The 17,972-nt window shown below is 42.1% G+C and overlaps 1 protein-coding gene across 4 annotated transcripts in view; it reads left to right on the forward strand.

Moving 5' to 3' along the window:
• Positions 1 to 4,413: 4,413 nt before the first annotated feature.
• Positions 4,414 to 17,972, forward strand: part of MICAL2 (microtubule associated monooxygenase, calponin and LIM domain containing 2) — a 135,191-nt gene continuing 121,632 nt past the window's right edge. For all 4 annotated transcript variants that reach the window (XM_065683074.1, XM_065683075.1, XM_065683076.1 and 1 more), the window contains exons 1-2: positions 4,414 to 4,495; positions 15,648 to 15,753. The gene's annotated coding sequence lies outside the window, so the exon portion shown is untranslated. The remainder of the gene's footprint in view (positions 4,496 to 15,647; positions 15,754 to 17,972) is intronic.

Below are 17,972 nucleotides of genomic sequence, written 5' to 3' on the forward strand. Positions count from 1 at the left end.
TATATTCTCTCATGTATTTCTTAGAGCAGTGACTTTGCAAATCAAAGCGGAATAAAAACTATCTGAGCACACAAACCCACATGTCAGAAATGAAAATATAAAATATCTGTGGAATAAAGCCTTAGCGGCTGAGGACTTGGCATTAACAAAATGAAGACTTCTAGTGATATTCCTTAGGGGGAAAAATCCATATATATCCCTATGGAAGACTACATCTTTTAATAGATGACAAAAAGACTTGCTACAGCAAGGACAGAAAAAGAAGAAAATGCAACTTTTTATAATAGCAATTTATTCTACCCTTCATCATGTCCATTATTTAATTATCTGTCAAGTCTTCTCAAAATGTAAACATGCCTTACAAAATGATGTATGCCCCAAGAGAAGTTTGGAACTTCTTATGGTTCTGGTTGGTTGGTTGTTGCTTTTTAGAACTCAGCAAATGTTTCCATGATTTCTAGTTACATCACAAAAGCTGACATTATCAAGTGAAATGACACGGAGATGTGACTCTGTTGTAGGAATAAATACAGGATTATAATTTCATGCCTTACCAAAATGTTATCCCAGAGAGTGTGAAGCTCCTTTCTTTTGCCTTCAAAGAAGGAATTTTTTGATTCATGAACTGGATTTTGAAGAGGCTGGTGCTGGCTAGCTGGATACCCTCTACATGAGATTGCACTTAACAAAATGCTTTAGGAAATGAGTCAGATACTGGGAGCAAGAGATCATCCTGTTCTCATATTTGGTGTAGCATTAGAAATTTCACATCAGTAAAATCCCTTTTAGGCTCAAGGAGATTTAGCCAGCAAAGACCCATGATCTAAAGGGGGAAGTTTCCTAGATTTGTGTCAGTAACCTGTACCAGACAAGCTCTATCTCCTATTTGTCAAAATAACAGAGAAAATATTCACATACGGAAAAACAACCCAAAACCCCTCAAAAGGCCCACCCCCGCACATGCCCCAACCCTAAACAACAGAATGTTTGAGTTGAAGACAGGAGGACTAATGCTACCAACCTGGGGATATGTTAGTGGCTAGGTGTGCTGTGGGACTGTTTGTTAGAGCTTGCCCCCTTACTCAGGGCAATTAAAAATCCTGGCACTTCTGTACCAACATGGGAGTGCCCTACCACTGTTACTGCAGCAGAAGCACTGGGTGTACGAGTTATTGCTAATATGAGGAAGGCAGGGTGATAAAGGACCCATCCCCAAACTTCCCTAACAAATGAACTTGTAGTTGTCTGTGGGAAGAGGGCTAGAAAATTAGGTAGGTGTGTTTTGTTGGTACTTCTGTTTGGTTTTTAATTAAGAATTGAGGATCCTGTGGAACAGTTTAAATATTCATTATTTAGCAATGAACCGAAGTGTTTTGAAGTGTTGCTCAGTAGATAGAAACTTGAACAGAAATGTTGCTTAGAAGGTGTCTCACACTAGAACATTTCCATTACATGCTAAGGGTATTACCTGATACATTAAGGATTGGGTAGGAAGGGCTATTTCCTGCACATGTGGTAAGAAAATCCAGCCGTTCCAGGCTCCAGGAAAATTACATGCTCCCACATAAAGAATTCAGCTTCCTTTCCTTATATCTATGTTGTTTTGCTCAATCTACACAGCAAAATTCCTTTAAAAGAACCACTCTAATGTCTTCATATGTTCATTTATAACAAAAAGCATTACTGAAGGAAGAGAACATGAAAATCTGTATTTAACTACTGATTCTCACCAGAGATGAATATGATGACAAACTTCAAACCAAGAGCAGGAATATACCTATGCTACCCATTACAGCCTTTCACGTGATGCAGTAGAACGTCAAGGTCTCACCCTCATAGGCCCCTATAAGGTAAAGAAGTTTTATTACCTTCACCCTGTAGATCACAAAATGATACACACCATGTATGTGTGAATGCTCAAAGTCATAAAGGAGATGATTGGTGGAGGAGGAGGAAGTTCAGAGTGCTCTCCTGAGACTCAGGCTGCAACATAACCAGGCTGTCTCTTGTATAGAAAAAAAGTTCAGCTAACTTTGCAGAAATCCACACTTAATCAGAAAAGATCAGACAACTTGTTTAAATACCACAAGAAGGGCTTTTATTGTGTTGGATATGTAGATAGTGTTAAGTTTACAAGAATTTGAATAGATAGGTTTGCACATGTCAGGAAAGGGAGTGCTTTCCATAATCAGCCACAGTGAGGGGATGAACGTCCTGCAGTGGAGTTAGCAGGCACAGCTTTATACTAGCTGATAAGGCTGGGTTATTTTTCATAAGGGCTATTCTTACTCCTTTCTCCTATCCTTTCAACGGGGGAGAACAGCCTACGACTGCGCACAAAAAAATGTACAAAGCAGCTGCACTGTTAAAAATAATCAGTTAGGAACTTGGGCTTACTGGAAGGGGAGGCTGCACAGCACCCAGACAGCTCACTCTTTCCCTTTGTCCCACGCTGCACATAAGGGAGGGTGGGCTGGGATAACCAACAGAGCCACATATAATGTAAACTTGTGGTTCTTGATTAGTGTTTATTCATCTAATCTTTACTGAACTGTGTTCATCTTAGCCCAGAGTGATTAGGCTGTATCTTAGGTATGTTTTCCTTTGGAGGGAGGTAGGTGTGACTGGGAATAAAGAATGTCTTAATTCTGGTTAAGTAACATCTAATGAAACATAATTTTAAAAGATGGTTATGATAATAGTTAAGATGAGTGAGTGTGAACTATACTTTCATCTTCTGGCCATTTTCAAAGCTCACATGTTTGTGGATGGTCAGTAAATATACTAATTATAGTTGCTAGAATAGCAATGTCCCTTTGTGCAACCCCTGACATGACCCCTTAGGGAGCACATAAAGTATTTGGAAAGACTTTGGCAGGAGAGGGTTATCTTTTTATGGAGTTATTAACTTTTTTTTGGAGAGGAGTGGAGGGAAGAGGACTGTTGGTACAGGTGAAGAGATACATGGGAGGCCAGTGCTGTGAGCATCTTTCATAACCCAGATGGAACCTCTTTTCTAGAGGAGGAAGTTTTGGAATGTTTCCCAGGAGGGGTTAAATTCTTTTTTACTTTGGATTTTCTGGGTTCTATGTGGAGGAATCTTGTGTTCATGTGGCTTTCAATGCCGGGCTGAAACTAGGAAGACTTTGTACAAATCACATAGATATTATTTCTTTCTTACACACTAACTACAGATTTTGCTAACTACAGATCACTTGTGCTGGAAGTTTGCCAGAACCATTTTCTCATTCCTTGCTCTTGCCTTCCTCAAGGCTGCTGAGAAGGTAGTCTTTCAGGTAAGAGGGAAATGGTATGCACCATTACTTCTATAGTCTTAACTTGTATCACTTTGAGGAAAAAAGTACATTTAATCTTCCAAAATTAAATAACAGATAAACATACCACAATTCAAAAGTTAATAATTGAGTAAAACTTGGGTTTGGCCAAGCATGATGCAAGAGGACAAACTTCAACCCATCTGAGAAGTATTTTCACAACAAAGTGCTTACCTTAAAGTCAACATTTTAGAGAGTCTGTTAAATGCTTGGCTCATTTGAGTGTCTTACAATCACCTGTGCATGGATAAATAGGGCCACATTCACACTTGTTTTTTTTCATGTTATTCAATCCAGCTTTAAATTTGGCTTATAGCAGTCAAGTGTGGAAAAGGATAGCTAGCTCATGTTGTGGCTCATTTGTTCTGCCAGAACTTTTCTTAACGCCACTTCAGTTCCCTATGCAGTGGGCCTGCTAAGGTTTTTATCAAACCTTTAAGTTAGTAGAGATGAGTTTTGCCTGTGGAGCAACTTATCCTCCCTGTTGCAGAAGTTCAGGTGAATCCTAATTGGGTTTATTTTGTGCTTGTTCATAAAGCTTCGTTTCTACCCTTAGCAAGTTGTTATTGTTGGTTAAAGTCAAGGAGTTGTAGTGTAAGTGCTGCTAGTTCATTACCTATCTTGAACTTTTCCAGTAGTTTTCCCATTTGCTTGTGGACCTAAATCCTCTTCAGTCTCCTGAATATATGACAACATTTAGGCTTCCTCAAATATAGAACCTAAACAGGCGAAACAAGTTGTTTCCGAGTTCCTCATTGCATACTCTGCCGGACGTCCTGGCACAAACACACAAACCCCACTTCCCCCTTTACAGGTGGCATCTTCTCCAGTGCCCCCCTCGGGGCGGCTGCTCAGGGTAGGTCCCGCAGGTAAGTCTCTAGCCGGGGCTGTGGCGGAGGGGGTGATGGTGGCCCGCTGCAGCGGGCACGGCCGGTCACAGAAAGGCACAAGAAGAGCCCCAGCACGCCGCGGTCGGGGCGGCTGGGCCACGCACCTTGCCCTCAGCGCAACAGCGCCCGGCGGCGGCTCGCCTGCAGCTGGGGCGGCCGGCCCGCCCGCCTCTGCCCGCCCCGGCCCGCCGGCCCCGCCCCGCCCGGAGCCGAGCCGTGCCGCGCCGCGCCGAGCCGCGGGCAGCATGTGGAGCGGCGCTGCCGCCGCCGGTAGGTCCGCGGGGCGGGGGTCGGGCGCGCTGCCGCGGGTGCAGCAGGTGCGGCGCTGCCCGCGGGGTCCCTCCGCGGGTCCGGGCTCCCGTGAGCCGCTCTCCCTCTTCGCGGGCGGCCCCTTCGCAGGGCTTCCCGGCGGGGGGTGCCCAGTGGCCGTGCGGCAGCTCGGTGCGCCCGGCGGCTGCGCTTCGCTTCGCTTCGCTTCGCGGGCGTGGGGTTCTGCCGGCCGCGGCGCCTCGGCAGCTGAGGGCAGAGCCTGCCCCGCGCGTCGGTGGCAGCGCGGGGTCCCTCCGCGAGCTCGCCCTCGTGTGTCGGAGCGCGCTGCAGGGAGGTGACAGTAATCGTTGGCTTCGTGAGTACCTTGCGATTAAGACGGCAAAATGCTTTCCGAATGGGTTACAACACTGAACTGGGCTATTACCTTGGACGCGTCTTAATGAGCGTGATAATCAGCACCCTGTCCTTCTCTGCTCACCTTTTGGGCTAATGGAATATGGCATCTGATGGGTTTTGCTTTGTGCTTTGAAGTCTATGTTAACCTACGATAGTAATTGTTGTGTTCACTACATTTTTAATGTGTAAATTCAGCATGTGACTTGAATTCGGATAGTTAGCCGTAGGTTGGCTCTAAGACTGATGATTGTAGATTTATTTGCCCTTAGGCTTGTAGGGTTGAACCAGTATCAAAAAGTTTTCAGTTCTCTCTCAGGCTTATCAGGAAGGATCTGGAGGTCTCTCGTTGACTTTCAAAACCGTTTACAGTTGGCAACCTTGCTGGTACTTTCAGCCAAAATGCGATCTGAGCGTGGAAACCAAACTGCATTCTTGTATCTAAAGATGGTCCCCGCGGGTCAAAGCTGAGGCATGTTGGCATGGCCAGGGAGCTTCACATGAGCCTTCACTACTAGTTCTTTTTTTTTTTCCTAACAGCCTAAACCTTGTAGCAAGGTGGAGTAGTGCAGTCTGGTGCTGCCAGGCCCAGCTCCGTGTAGCTGCCCCCTCTCTGACTACGCTGTTGATTTTGAGGAAGTTCTTAATCTCTGTGTGACTCAGTGTCCTAATCTTTAGAATGGCTTAATAAGGTTTGTCAGGCTTGCCTCCCAGCGATATTCACATCTAATTGATGTTCATGAAGTGCCTTGATCTGGGAGAAAAGAGGGCATCTTGCTTCCCTCATTTCACCACTCTGAATTGGTTGCTAATTATATTACATGGGTGGGAAACAGATTATCCAACGACCAAACTTGAATTCATATGTTTTCATTTATACAAGCACTCCAAGTAAGTGTAAGCTTAGTTTGAAGTATCTGGGGATTTCTTTAAGTACGGGGGGGTTTATCCTTTCTGGAGGATGCATCTGAAAAATGTGCTTCTACAATACTGTACTGAAGCATCAGTTAACTTTTGTTTCTGACTCTTGAGATATAACACAGCTTTTCTCTATGTACTACGAACTCAGTAAACGTTTTAAGAATTAAAATTACCCTGACTCACTTAACAATCAACCCTCCTTGATCTTATTCTTACTCAGACTGGATCTTATGTTTGGTTTTGGGTTTTGACATGTTTCACTTCTTTAGGAACTAAAAAAAAAGTACAATAATTTTACAAATCCTTGCTAGAACATACAAGCTGTCTTTAAAGTACAAATACTGTATTTATCTTTGTAACCATTTTACTTGCTGCCGAAAGCAGTAATTAGCTAGTTTACTCCCCTGACTTGAATCTTGCCCCACCTCCTCGTTATCAGTGCTGCCTCCCATCTCCCCTGGGGCAGATAGCAGAGTCTGCAGTGGCAATAGCATAGGGCTAGGGTGGTGGAGTCACCAGTGATATATGCCAGGAGACATCAGTATTCCATAGATCAGCTGCTGTGAGTGGACACACCTACTTAAAGCAGGGGCATAATGGTCCTTGTTTAGCTAAAGCTTTCGGTTGGGAAATTCTCTGTCCTTTCCCTATGCCTTGGTTTCTCCACACCACAAGGCTGAGTGCTAGGAGGCTGCTTTCTGATGGGGTAGGAAGCAGGTACCAGCTCATTCAACCCATGCATTTTATTCAGTTCTCCTTTTCAGGACTGTTGCTGCAAAATACGTATTATCACCTATGTTAGGCCCGTCAAGTTGATACCTGAAAATGAAAGGTTTTAAAATGCTGCTTGACATTAGTTAGTGCTGTTATTTTCATAGTACTAGAAAAATATATTGGAGATGCAGCTTGTAATCTGTGGTGGAAGAATGAAGTTCTGATGGGAAACTGAAGGATACTGTGTTCACATTCTTCTTGCCTGTGGTCTGCAGCGAGTGATGTGACTTTTCCTGCCGTGTCTGTAAAACTAGGTGAATTCTTAGCAAACCAGTGTACAGAAGTGCATAGAAAAATATAGAGAAATGAGAAGTCATCTCTGTTCAAATCTCTTATTTTTTTATTTTTTTTTTAGTTGCCTTGATGTTGCTCTAAAGATGTACTACAGTACAATATCCCTGCTATCAGGGTGGTTGTGCTGCAGTTTGTGAGGAGTTCAGATTTCATTCAGTTTTATCTAGAATCTAGAAGTAAGTGTGATCTGTAAAGACTTCATTTTTTCTCAGGTATTCTGAAGCAGAGTTTTCTTGTCTGGTGTCCATGTCTCAGTCTTTGTGGAGATAAGACTGCCTGGTTTTTGGCTGGAGATCCTCTTTACGTATAAGAACCCATCAAACAAGAGAGGTGATTGCTATCCCGTTTCTCCATGAGTATGCTTTAAGCCTTTCACCTCTTTTAACACATACCTTGTATCTGCTCCAGCTGCCTCACTGCTCTGGTATTTTATAATTAGTATCTTGAAAACTCAAGGGAAAACTTTCAAATGCCATGTATTTCCCACTGGGACTCTTCCATGTGGCTGTAACATTTGTTGTGAGTCCTTGGTAACGTGTATCTGTTCCTCAGGAGTCCTCAGTTTGATTTCCCTGGTGTCAGCAGAACTGTTTTCTAGTGGAAGAGGCTTTGCTTCTCAGGGGCAGAGTGTGTTTTGATTCCTCTAAAACAAAGACAAATTCAGATGAATGAAATTGAGGTCTGCCTCCCTGTACAGTCCTGTTTTCTCAGCTTGCTTGCTTTGTATCTGGAGCCGATGAGCTACAAGGAGGCTGAGGGGTTGCTTTGTGCGTCTGTAAGGTAGCCTGCATGCATGCGTCTGTGTAATGCACGTGTACCTGCATAATGCACATTTAGCGTGTGCATTTTGCAAGTGAGCAAGTTGTTTCTTTGATGCACCTTTTCTCCTTAGCTCTTTTGTGTGAGAAGGCCATTAATTTGAAAAAGGCAGCCTCTGCTCTGTGCCTGTCAGCCTCCCTGCTAAAGGAAGGCACACTGCTTTGCTCATCACTAGGACCAGTTTTAGAGGTGTTTATACTGCAAATTGGCTTCTTCAAAAGTGGTAATGGTATTCCAGCATGGTATGTTAGGCTGTTTCCAGAAAATACAGAAGTTCTAAATTAAGGCTATTAAGTGTCCACTGATTCAGTGACCGTGTAGATATGTAGTTAATATTGTATTGTGACACATTCTAGAAATTGCTGGGTTTATTTTTGACACAGTGAAGATGACTAAGAATAACTCTTTCATCTATGCATAGCTACATTTACAAGCAAGTAAAAACTTCCCCAAAGTGATCTTTAGTCATATTTGGACTCCTAGTTCCATGAAAGGAAAAAAATTCAGACTTGGGCTTAAATCTGAGCTGCATGTACTGTCATGCTCTCTTCCAGCTCTGAGCTTGTAATGCCCCATTCAGTAAGGGGTTATGTCTGTGGGTTTTTGTTTTATTATCTGCTCCAAACTGTTAATGGGCAATTGCTCTCCTGAGACCTCACTTGGAGTACTGTGTACAGTTCTGGTATCCCCAGCATAAGAAAGACATGGACATGGAGCAAGTCCAGAGGAGGGCCACAAGGATGATCAGGGGACTGGAGCACCTCCCGTATGAAGATAGGCTGAGAAACTTGGGGCTGTTCAGCCTGGAGAAGAGAAGGCTGCGTGAAGACCTCATAGCAACCTTCCAGTATCTGAAGGGGGCCTATAGGGATTCTGGGGAGGGACTCTTCATCAGGGACTGTAGTGACAGGACAAGGGGTAATCGGTTAAAACTTAAACAGGGGAAGTTTAGACTGGATATATGGGAGAAGTTCTTTACTGTGAGGGTGGTGAGGCACTGGAATGGTTTGCCCAAAAATGTGGTAAATGCTCCATCCCTAGCAGTGTTCAAGGTCAGGCTGGACAAAGCCTTGGGTGACATGGTTTAGTGTGAGGTGTCCCTGCCCACAGCAGGGGGGTTGGAACTGTATGATCTTAAGGTTCTTTCCAACCCAAACCATTCTATGGTTCTACAATTTACTGTGTGGGGAGGGGGGCAAGAGAAGCCCCATTCTGTGTTCAAAAAGGTAGACCCTACCACAACACAAATTATAATAGACATGACTGCCCTAGCTTATATGTAGTCCAAGTTCTGATTATTTTTATTGTGATGTCCCACTAACAGTGGTGTAGCCAGGAGGAAACTTGGGTTCATTTCTTCTTGCTTTTTCCTTCCTAGAGCTGAGATGGTAAGGTTAAGACCTGTTGAGGAGGGAATAGTTGTGAAGACAACCTCTGGATTCAGAGATCACCTGCATGTCTGTTCCTGGACACTTTGCTACATTTTGTTAACTGGTCTCCAAAAGCTTCCTATTTGGGGCCTGACTCCTTCAGGCAGCTGGTTTATGTTGAATTGTGTGATCAGAGTGTGAGGATTAGATTTAAACTTTTGTTCTTGTCACTGGCATCCTGTCTGCGCTGGTCTGGACGAGCAGTGCCAGCAGTTTCCCCACTCCTGCTTTCAGCCAAATGGAGATTACCAATATGCTTTTTTAAAATGTCTCTGCCTGGTATTCTGTGTTGTGGAATTTTGGCTTCCTAAAAAGCAGGTTCTCTGGATCTGTTAGTACATAATAAATCCTTCTCAGACCTTTTAAGCTTGCAGCTTATTGCCTGTGTAGACTGCAGTAATGCTCAAGGGGGTGTTACAGTTCATTCTTCTGTGTAACTACCATAACCAAGCATCAAAATAGAATTTCCAAAATTTTATTTGGAATATGCAGGGATGTTTTATAATCAACCTTAAATAGTCGTGTGGTAATTCAGTTGCTTCTCTTAACTCTTTCGCATGTTTTATGGCAGGGGTTTTTTTACACAGTGTTGCTTTTTAAAGACTACTTGGTTCAGATAACTTATTTTGCCATTTTCTTATGGCAATTGGAAGGTTTTTAAATCTTCTGAGATGATTTTTCCCTAGTCTGTTGTGTGCAAATCAGAGGTGATAGAATCCAGCAAAAAACTACCAACAGTTTTGAATGAAGCAAAGCAGAAGGCAGAGCAGGAGCAGAAGGCAGAGCAGGAGCAGAAGGCAGAGCAGGAACAGAAGGCAGGTTTTCGTCTCTCTTTGAGAAGACTTGGGTTTGGGAGGTAGCAGAATTTTTTTTTTTTTTTTGCATGTAATCGGATAAGAATGTATTGGAATGACTATAATCTGTGTTACTGGCTGAGGTGAGTCCCATCTGTTAGCGGTGTTAGGGATGTGCAGTACCCTTGCTCTCTGAACTTGTGCAGCATAGGATTTAGAGCAACAAGTGCAGTCTCTAAAGGCATTTGCTAAAAGCAAGGGAGAAAGTCGTGCAGTGTAATACTGTATGATGAAGAGAACCCCTCTCGTTAAGCCCTCTGGTTCTTAATGAACTTTACAAGATGCTGGGTAGTTTTTTGTTTGTCCTTACTCATGAGGTCAGCTTCTTTTTGTACAGATTGTTACCAAGCTGTTTACTATGGATTTTCTTTATGCTGTGTCACCTTGTGCTGAGCTGGGGAATAATTTTAAGTAGCAATCTGAGCTGATTAGGAGAAGATTCAGGGCTTGTGTTGCAGGAAGTACTTGGGCTTGTTGCCATCATAGTTAAGTGTGTAGTAAGAACTGATATTTAGTTATTTATTAAAAAAAAATTTGTCATCATTTTACCGCAGCTGTGGATCTGTCACAGTGTATACTTGTACACTTGAATCACCTTGGTTTTTCTCCTGTTAGGGGTTGTAAAGGAGTGAGCATCCTGAGATGAGAACTTGCTTCCTCAGGTCTCATTTGGATCCTAGCTGGACTGAAGGAACTGCTGATGGAATGTGATATTTGGGCTTGGATAATAAATGTGAGTGAGTCGTCTTTCAGATCCAAACTCCTAGCCTCTTCTTAGTGTTCGGTTTTCCCTTTTCACTGAGTGCTGTGAATTCCTATGTTGCCACCTATGTACATGCCAACTGTATCTGTTGGTTCAGAAAATGGTTTAAATAGTTACACAGCTGTAAGGACAGAAGAATATTGATGTCTGGAGCCATTGTTCGTATCTCTTAGTTTTGGTTCCTAAGATGAATGCAGAATGTAGGTTACTCCTATTTCTATCTACAGGTTTTTAAAAGTAACAGCTGACACTGTACATTATTTGTGTTCAAAACAGTAATGTGGCTGAAAGAATATCAGAGAGGTGTACATGTTTAAGGCTTGGAAACACGCTCCATAAAAATTAACTCTTGGTGCGTATTCAAAGCTGAATTTAGTGGAAGTAACCAAATACCTCTTGCTGTAATAACTCTCTGAAACATTGCCGTTGCACCAAGTCAACATAGATGTCCTAGCAAATGCATTAGGAAGAATAAGGTTTGCATAAAGAACTAAATGCAACCCAACAGTGAACCTGTCAAGACAAATAAAACTGTCTTTGTTGTTCTGATGGGGGGTGGGGAAGAGGGCTGAATGTGAGACGGAAGAGGATTACGGTGGTTGACTTTATTTCCTGGAAATGACTAGCATATATTTTGCAGAGCATAAAATGGATATTACTCAGTTTGTGACCTGCTTCCTTGTAAAAGTGTCTTGAAACAGGGATTGGTTTAAATCTGTTTTCTGCATTCCTGATGTACAGTATTGTGTGATGCCATCTTTTCACAAAGGCATGCAGTATGCCATGATGTATAAATAACCCTGTGTGTCAAAGGTAATTCGAGACAATGTGCCAAATATTTAATGAAGTGCAGAATCTTGTCCTGAGTACCTGGTATATATTTGGGAGTAGGTATCTTGAGCTGAAACTGCGTCAGAGAGGTGATAAGTAATGTAATACTCCCCAGCACATACTGCAGAGCTACTCTACACAGTACACTAAGACACAACCAGCACTGCAGGTCAGCAGCATCTTATTTGTAACTTTGAGGCTTAGATATGCAGACAGGAAAACAGGTTAATATGCACTTGGCCAACCTGCTATGTGCATGTTGTGGGGGAAAAAAGTTGCTTTTAGTATCCTCTGTGGAGTAATTTTAATGATTAGTTCACGTATCAGTTTTCAAGATAACTATAGAATAGCGTGCAGAGGGGAATGGTTTTATTCCTTTGGGAGCATTGCTTCTTCCTTGGAGGTGGGCTTGGCCAGATGCCAGCCTCGGGCAGTGTGGCACATTTTGTTCTTCAACACACGGTTGAGGTATCCTGGAGCTAAGGGCAGCCCTGAGAGGGGAGATAGCTTTGGGAGGTGCTGACAAGGAAAGAGGAGCTGCATCATGCTCCTGGAGCTTGGTAGAGGCCTGGGTGTGGGTGGCAGAGGTGGATGCTGCCCCCTTGCTCAGAGGAGAGGGTTTCTGTCTGGGTTTCCCTCTGATCTGGGAATGAAACCCCACAATAGGAAGTTCCCCTCTGTATTGATGTGGGAAAGGAGATCCACAAAGTCTTTATCTTACACTTGCCTATACAAAAATGCAAAGGGCAGAATTATTTTCTCTCTCTCCATTTTCTTTTTTACTGAGGCAGAAGCTGTGATTGGTTTCTGAATACATGCATGTAGAAGGCTCCAGCAGTATTTCTAATGCTACTTTATGGTAAATGCTGAAATGTGATAATATCTTAAGGACTTCTTTTTTAAATACTTAAATATATACCACTGAACCTGTGTATAGCTACTTCTTCAGCTACTAACCGGCTTAATGAATGGATTGATATTATTAGTAACATGTGTAGAAACATCTTCAAGCTCAGTTATGGAGTCAAAATTTTGTGTTTATCTCCCTTTTGTGTTTATCATGCATTAATAGAGAACAGAAGGAATTATAGAGCAAGGTGAAACATTTTTGTGTGGTGTTCACAATGCTTTCCTCTTACAAAGGTAAGTTCAAGGTTCAACCTGACATGCAATAAAATATACAGATGACTTCACACTGTGTTTGACAGACTTTCTTGACTCAGCTTTTTCTAACGGATTATTTGTATGAATCCTTCAGATGGTTGGGTAAAGCAGGTAGTTATACAAAGCAGTGCCAATATGAAACTCTTTTGCCCTTTGAGGTAAAGCTCTGTGGGTTCTTTGACAAGTAAAACATTCAGTAATTCAACAGGACATAAGTGACCCAGAACTTCATAGGATAAATGTTCATAAGGTGATCTGGCTCATTAGAAATCTTAAGCCAGTATAACAAACGCTGGCTTCTGGAAAATAGCTGTATATTTATTGCAATGTTTCTCTTAGTTCACTTCTTTCTAAGATAGATAAATGAATGGCATATCCAGTATAGCAAGTCTATATTTACATACAAGATGTAATTCAGAAGAAAATATTGATGCAGATATATAATAGGATTTTACTCTAATAATTCTGGTACACAAAGGGAGTGTGAACCACTGTTTTTCGATTTTATTCGCTCTACTGAAGTAGCATACAGGCAAGCAAAGAATGACAAGGCTTTCCTTGTCTTGCAGCCAATATACCAACCCACACGCAGAATTTATTGACAGCGTGTGTGTACGAGAGAATTACTGGTACTTCCACCAAGCAGAAAGCAAGCTTGCTTCATTACTTTGACTTTCCTGCTAGGTATCAGCAGACTGTAAGGTTGTGATCAGTGTGCTTCAGATGAGTTCAAGGAAGCCTTCATTACATTTATTTTTAATGACTGTTTCTCTAATGAGAAAAATACACCTTTGTCATACTGAGAAGCAGCTCGTGTTTTGAATCCAAATTTTCTACTTTCCTCATGGCTTTTTTTCTGTTGTCTAATATTTTTATTAGAAATTATGCCACATACAGGGTGGAAAAGAATGTGGGGTTTAATTTTGGAGAAGGAAGTGAAGCCAAGCAGTGTTGTTATTTTTTTATCTTTGGCTGTTTTATTTAATTTTTAAGTGATTATTTAATTATTCTGCTTTACTGGGGGAAAATCTCCAGAAGAGAGAGAGCTTTTCTCTTTTCTACAAGGTCTGAGTAATTTAAACTGAAAACTAATAAATTGTTCTGGACTTAGCCATTAGAAACTAGTATTGATAACATAACTATTATCTTTCATAATTAGAATTAAGGAAAAAGGCAACACTTACTTATTTACCCTGCAGACCTGTATTAACATGAATAGTCTCTGTCAAGTGTATCTGCAGTCACCTTTCTGTTTTTAGAGACAGGAGCCTAATTTCTGATATCCATATTTCTAATATTTCTTAATTGATACATTTGAATCTTAAACATATTAACAGTGCAAATGGTCGTTTTGTATCTGATGGTGTCATTGTTTCTTGTTAAGGCTTCTTAAACTTCATTTGCAGTGTTCTGTCTTTTCCCAAGTTTACAGATTGGTGACAAAGGGGACATAAGAAAGAATTACCTTTATTTTCAAATGGGTGGTTGAGTATTGACATACCGGAATACATGCTTAGTCATGTATTGTGCTGTGATGCTGATGAGTTTCGCTTGGCACACCCCAGCAGATGCAGTCCCTCCCCTGTTTTCAGCAGAGCCATCTTCTCTGTGGTGCAATTGTAGATGACTGGATTTGTTTTACAGCAGTGACACAGTGTAATGGTAACCTTGCCAATGCTGCGAGGAGGTAGAAACAGCTGAACTTTTTGCTTGTATAGTATGTATAAAAGTTCTACTCAAGGAACTGTGACTTGAAGGTTTTGGTCAGTGTCACAAAACTGTCTTGAACTTCTGTAGGAAAGTGGCGGTGAGGTTCAGGCCAAAGATTCTTTTTAATTTTACCAAAATCGTATTTTAGTTGCTCATTCAGTTTTTTTGCCTTTACCTGATTTTTCTCTCCTCTAAGCCTATATTCTATATGATGTTCCTAACACTTCTGGTTAAAATTCTGGCAGTAAACTTTCAGTTTTAAAGCTGTTAGATGTGCTGATGTTCAACCTCGTATGGAGGTAGGCAGGAATGTGGATAAATCCATTTGAGAACTGCTGTGGTAATTGTGTTGGCAACTGTTTTTTCTGTCTGGGAAATATGAGCATGTTGGATTTATTGTACTACTTAACACATGAAGTATCTGTGCCTATAAGGTCATGGCAGTCTGTCAGAGCCTGGGTAGACTCAACTCTGTGAGGTAGCACCTGTGAGCGCTGTGCACTTCCTCTGCCTGCTTGGGCATATTGTAGATCCAGGGACGTGGAGCCCCACTAGCAGTGGCTGTGCTAAGCGTCTTTGGTTGAGATCTTTGCCCCTGCCTGTTGGGTGTGTGCCTTAAGTAGATTTACTAGTCTGACCTTTTAACCCACTGATGACTAACAGAACTCTGCCAGAACATTATTAGACGTGGTTACTCTGGAGCAGCCCTGCCGGTAAAGATGAGGTAAAAGGAGTGACCACATAAGTGCAGCTGCCCCAGCTGCAAGATGAGCTGTAAAAGGCCTGCACAAAGCTGTCAGCTTCTGTTTTCAGAAAGGAAGGGTGCTTTCTGCCTTATGTTGCACTGGCTGATTTCGGATATAGTCTGACCTGAAAATATCCAGGTGAACTGTTCATGCATTGCCATACACTGTCTGCCAAGATGCCTTGGAGAAATAGGCTCTGCAAAAGTTGATTCGTAATGAGTTCATATGTTAAATATTAGGAATCCCGTGAAGTGCTGCCTTCTACACTTTTTTTCTAGTAATCTCACTCAGGCTCAATTTATATATTTAAAGTGGTGCCTCACATGTGCATCTTACAGACCACAACAGGAGAGATTGTGGTGGCCACTCACGTAAGTCAACATTTGTAACTTACGTATCTTTACATTTTTGTTAGTCTTCTTTTATGCAAACATATGGCATCTTTTGTTGCAGCGGGGGAAAAAACAAGCTAATAATTGAAGAATCCTATCACGTCAGTCACAGAAAGCTGGAAATAAACTGTTCTGGATGTCACTGACTGGCTGCATTAGTTCATCTGGTAAGCAAGCACTTTGTTACTGAGGCTTTTGAGTTTTTCTTACCGTGCTGCTCCCCCAGTGGCAGCGTGCTGGTCACCTTCACTGGCAGGACTGTTGGGCAGCAGTAGGCAGAGGTCTAAGAACACCAGCAGTATGTGGTGGGGTGAGGCGGACCTTTGGATTGTGGAGCACAGATAAACCATCACATTAAATACAGCAGAAGAGTTTTTTAGGAAAGGCTTCACATCATAGTGGCAGCAGGAGCTATGGGATATGTGCTTACAAGCCAAATCACTGTAATACGTGCTTGTGTGTATGTGCATGAGTGTGGTTTTAAATATGGCGTTTAAAGGTAGCAGATTAATCTGGCTAGAAAGGAGCCCATTTTTATTGGGTGCAGACAGGGGTATGTCTGATGGACCTTGTTTGAAAGGAATTCCCTGAAGTCTATAGCATGAATGAAGAAGTCATGTTCAGTCTAGCTTCGATAGACACATGAGGTCTGACAGCCCTCTCATCCTGCCTGGCTGTACCAGAAGCACCACCAAAGAGACGCTGATGTTGAAAGCTTTTGCTGTGGTAATCTACCCCACACACCGGGGAGGTTCTGGAGTATTTGAATTTAGTGTATTTCATAGTTACCTGTGGTTGGCAGGAATGAGGGCAGGAGGTTCTGGAGTATTTGAATTTAGTGTATTTCATAGTTACCTGTGGTTGGCAGGAATGAGGGCAGGGGTAAAAATGCTCATGTTGTACCTTGAAGAAATGTACTGATTCTGTGACTATTGCAGTCACTTCCTGTCTCCTTCTCATAAGGATTTCCAATTTAGAAATGCATTAGGGAAATATCTTGAATAGTTCACAAGATTTATTATTTTCATGCTGCTCTTGTTTCTGTTTCTTTAGGCTACTGCTTTGAGAGTTGTCTTTTAAGTAGTACCTGGCTGTAGTGTGACTGTTCCCTGAAAACTTTGCTTCCAGAGCCGATTAAATATCATTTAAACTTGTTTCATATTTCTTTCTCTCCAGATTATTTCATCTGAGGTTTAGCTTGTATGTTGACTCACTCCTTTTCTTGTTTTCTTTTTCTCTAGTGGGGTGAGCTCATAGTATGAATGTTGTATTCACTTTGATGTGGTGTGCCAACTGACTAGAACTTGTGGTGTATGACTTTTTTTCATCTGTCCTTTTTCTTCTCTCCATACAATAACTGCACCATACCTGAAACTCAGTTGTGATCGCAAGCCTGGGGGTGCAGCATGTAATGGAGAACCTGTTTTTAAATTCAGTTCAAAATTGAAAGGGGAAATACTGCATTTTTAGGTTCATCATTATTCAGCTTTACTTCAGGAAATATAACTCCCTTGCTTTATGCAGTGTATCACTTGCTTATTCTCTTTGGTAGTAGTTCTAAGCAATTGTTTGGGAGGAGAAAAAATAAAAATATGCATGTAACTTTAAGAAAAGAAAGAAGTCCCAGCTGGAAAGAAAGGCTGAGGAGCAAACCCCATCCAACAGTAACTCCAAAGTTCATTTTTCTTTTCTCTCCCTTCACCACAATGCTTTACAAAGCTCAAAGGTACAACATGATCTTTAGGGGTGTTTCTGCCAATTAGGGTTTTCTTTGCTGTGAGTAGTGAGTGATGCTGCATGAGGGCCCTTGACCTGCTCATCCCAAACCAGCACCTACCACTGTGCTGGGACAGAGGCAATGGCAGAATTTGATGTGGTCCAAACGCAGATCCACCCTCCTCTGCCTGCACCTATCCATCACCAGCTACCTCCATGCTGGTGCCTCAGCCATAAGTCAGGCTCAATACAGCAGTGGCAAAGCCAGATGCCAAATGCAGTTTAGTAAGAAAGTGCAACACAACTAAAGGCTAGCTCAGTGCTGTTTTCGTGGCTTTATGAACACTCAAAGCCCTTTGCAGCGAGCCCCAAGCAAGTCCTACTTCTGAAAGATGCTGCAATAATGCCTTTGCTGTTTTGTACATGTAGCTCTCGGGGCACTGATTGCATTAGTTTTTAATCAGAGTGGTAGTACGGCCACTGTATTAGGGCATTAGCTAATTCTTGATTCTTAGTAGTCTAAAGCTTGATAACTTGAGTGTAGATAAAGATCTGGTTGCATATTTCAGTGAAATGAAAGAAGTACTGTTTACCTGTATGCAAAAAAGACGGAGAAATCTGTGCTAATGTAAAACCAGAGATAAGTCCAAATCAATGTAAGGTCTCGGGC

The sequence above is a fragment of the Lathamus discolor genome, chromosome 6 (genome assembly GCF_037157495.1).
Source record: "Lathamus discolor isolate bLatDis1 chromosome 6, bLatDis1.hap1, whole genome shotgun sequence".
Classification (NCBI taxonomy): Eukaryota; Metazoa; Chordata; class Aves; order Psittaciformes; family Psittacidae; genus Lathamus; species Lathamus discolor.